The following is a 3,716-nucleotide window of genomic DNA, read 5'->3' as shown; positions in this document are numbered from 1 at the left end:
GACTCATAGATAGATAGATAGATAGATAGGTAGGTAGGTAGGTAGGTAGGTAGGTAGGTAGGTAGGTAGGTAGGTAGGTAAATAGATAGGTAGGTAGGTAGGTAAATAGATAGATAGATAGATAGATAGATAGATAGATAGATAGATAGATAGATAGATAGGCTACGACTAAGCAGTTGTTAGATCCCGATATACATAAGCATTACAAGTATAAAGCGCCAGGTGAGTACAGAGCGTAGCATACATTATAGAATGATAAAGGAGCACAAACCAGCTTCATTAGCTTAAAGCTATAAGATATTACACAAGCACTCTGCTCTGTGTGCACAACTTTTTATAGCAGAAACGGTTATAACATACTGAAATTAAGTAATTCATGTTCCCTTATATATGTGTGTGTATGGGTTTGTATGGATGTGTTTATGTATTTATGTTTGCATACACAGACACACAAACATATATGTATGTATGTGTGTGTGTGTGTGTGTATGTGTGTGTGTGTGTGTGTGTTTGTGTGTGTGTGTGTATAATGAGAAAATGGTTTACTGAGACAATTAATAGAGAAAATGAATAAGAGAAGAGGATAATATAAACAAAGTGTGGAAATTGATGGCTATCTCAAAGAAGACAAACTTAGAAGCAGTGAACGTATGAGCACAGCAGAAGTAGGAGCAAGAAGCGGGTGAATGGTATCCTCCATGATGTGTGCGGTGTTCTATTCCAGCTATACTAATAAATCGATATTGACTCTGACCATTCCTAGCGGATATATTTTGGGACAGTGTGTATTGTTGAAAGGCTTGGTATAGCTTCTATGTTATTGTTCATAGCTTTGATAACAGATTCCCCAATTATTGTTTGTATGGTTTTCATTTTGATACCCTACAAGTTAAATATTTTTATATGAACTTGCTTGTATTTTAACAATTTTTCTACTTATTTTAGTAACGGAAGTATGTTACGAAAATCAATGTGTTCATGCCTTCAGAATATATGGAGCAACTGTCAAAGTAGGAGCGAGACATACCTTCGTGTTTTGTAAAATACTTGCATTTATCTTCAAAGCAACAGTTAGTGTAAACGTTGTTCGAAGCGTAGAATGAAATATTTTTCTATCGGCAGGAGAAATATGACAGGTCCAGTTACTTCAATCCATATCTGGTATTGAAATATATGGGTTATCCAAAACAAAAGGTCACAGCCAGGGATCAAGGTAGTGACGATAAACTTTGGCTTGTCGACACTTTTAACGTCCATTGTAGGGAGGTGTTTAGCGTAGAGATAACCAAAATAATTCATGATCGTTTAACGTCTGTATTTGTATGCACTTTCTTGATGACTGCCGAAGGCCACATAGCTACTCGGAAGCTGTAACTCATTTAGGTGCAGAGTTACTAGCCATTAAATCGGTGATACAGACCAGAAAGTTCAGTTGTTGTAGGAACAATAGTAAAAACCACACTGATATTAAAAAACAAGAGATCTAGAGCTAGTCTGTCTCAGAGCAGCATCAACAATTTCAACAATAATAAGACTATCCCTCCAAACAAAATGCTGTTTTCGACGCGCCGAGTATAACTGGCGGCAAAGACTCATGTTGAGAAACTGTTGATGAGAGCAAATAAGTAAAATTTAAAAAAGGAGAAATACAGAAAAAGTAAGCAGATGAGGAGATGCCTATCTTCGTGCGCGTGAAATTCACAGTCTTTCAAATAGCCAACGAAAAACTAATATATATGTAATTAAAGTAACTAAAGTAGAAGGTGATGAGTTTTGTTAACAGAGGAAAGAATGAGTGGCGAAAGATAGACTGCCATTGAAAACTAGACATGCAATCACTAAGGTTTTTAAGTAGATGAGTGTTTGTGCACGAATCTTTAGGATATGAGCACACTGATACAGAGATAGCGTTCTCTTTCTTCCTCACTCCTCTTTCTCTCTCTCTGTATCTCTCTTTCTATCTATCTCCCTCTCTCTCTCTTCCTAATGATGTACATATATCTACGCAAATACACAGATACCCACACAAATACACAGATACAGGCATGTATTCATATACTTAGAGTAATTTAAAACAAATTATTGTGTATTGTATTTTGTTACTCCACTCGTTTTTTATACAATCTTGTTTGTACAGTCCTCACATGTTTTTATAGCTTCTTTTGTGACACTTATTTTGCATGTATGGATGGGCCCTCGTGACTTATCATTATTATTATTATTATTATTATTATTATTATTATTATTATTATTATTATTATTTGTTGTTGTTGTTGTTGTTGTTGTTGTTGTTGTTGTTCCTACTACTACTATTATTATAGCTGTTGTTTTTCTTTTGTGACTGTCATCATGATTGCACTCGTTGTATCGTTGTTGTTGTTGTTGTTATTATTACTATCATTATAGTTCATGCGTCTTGTCTGTCTGTTTTTATGTCTGTCTTTCTCTAGTTCAGCTTTTTTCTGTTTTGCCTTTAATGTTTTCGCCCACCTTCAGTTTCGCTCTATCCTTTATGATAACTTGTTTATTATCCGTCTTCCAGTAGATACACTATAATTATAAAGCAATGATACACTGCTAAAATTAATTATCTTAAGCTGAACTGAGAAAGAAAATAAGGTTGAAAAATCTAAAAAAGAAATTTGCCACCAGTAATTATTTTCACCTTCACACTCTCCATATCTCTTTCTCCATTCTCTTTCTTTCTCATCTGAATTAGTTTGTTTTCTTATTCTTGAATACTTTATACGATAGATTTATCTTAGACCTTAATAAATCTGTGCACACATACGTGATTAAATGATTTTATTTTTGGTATTGTTATCGTTCTTTATTTTCTTTCTGTAATTGATTTTTCTTTCAGTTTTTTCACGTCTTTACATAATTTTCTTTCTTTAAAAATTACAGATTCTAGTCACGAGTAGAGATGCAACTATAACCTTTTAGCGAGCCATATTGTAGGATTATATTAATCTACAATCTAGGATTATATATACCAAAACGAAATAAACTAAGACACTTTAGTGAAATCATTACATCAATTTAACACGGCAAACTAATGAATAAGCGTGTGAGTGATCTCTGGCAAAATTCCAACAAATTTCCCTCATAATATACACTATGTGATAGGACACATTAGATTATGTGGCCCTAGGTAGCTCTAACTGCTCATGATTGTTACTAGGGTGTGATTTGGTTATATGTTCCAGACAATTGTATGACAATTAATTCGTTTATAAGTCCTCAGATCTACGACGTTCCAGTTTCCTGCATACGTTGTTGATATGCATAGGCTCAAACCTCATTGCACTGACTTGTGGTGAAGGATGCTCCACAAGTTAATATCCTGTATTTTTTCTTCTTTTTTTTTGTCAAACATCATGTATTTGGTAACAGAATGTTCAATTATTTTTTTATATACTTTTAAGATTTACGATGTGATTTGAGGGGAAACTGGTTGTAATCCTTGAGGTCGAGAAACAATTGGGAGGTTCTCCACTGGCATGCGTTTGATAAAACCCACAAAAATCTATACAGGGCATTTATTAACTTTTGATGGTCTTCTTGCATTATCGCTCGATTTCATATATATATATATATATATATATTTAAAATTTAAGGAATGGAGAAAACGCATGTTATAATTGCATACTTTATTCCTACATATGTTTCAAAGGAGTACAACCTATATGATCCATAGGGATCTTTGATGTTAA

This window comes from Octopus bimaculoides, chromosome 8, assembly GCF_001194135.2.
Source record: "Octopus bimaculoides isolate UCB-OBI-ISO-001 chromosome 8, ASM119413v2, whole genome shotgun sequence".
Taxonomy (NCBI): Eukaryota; Metazoa; Mollusca; class Cephalopoda; order Octopoda; family Octopodidae; genus Octopus; species Octopus bimaculoides.
Note: the sequence above shows the minus strand (reverse complement) of the source record.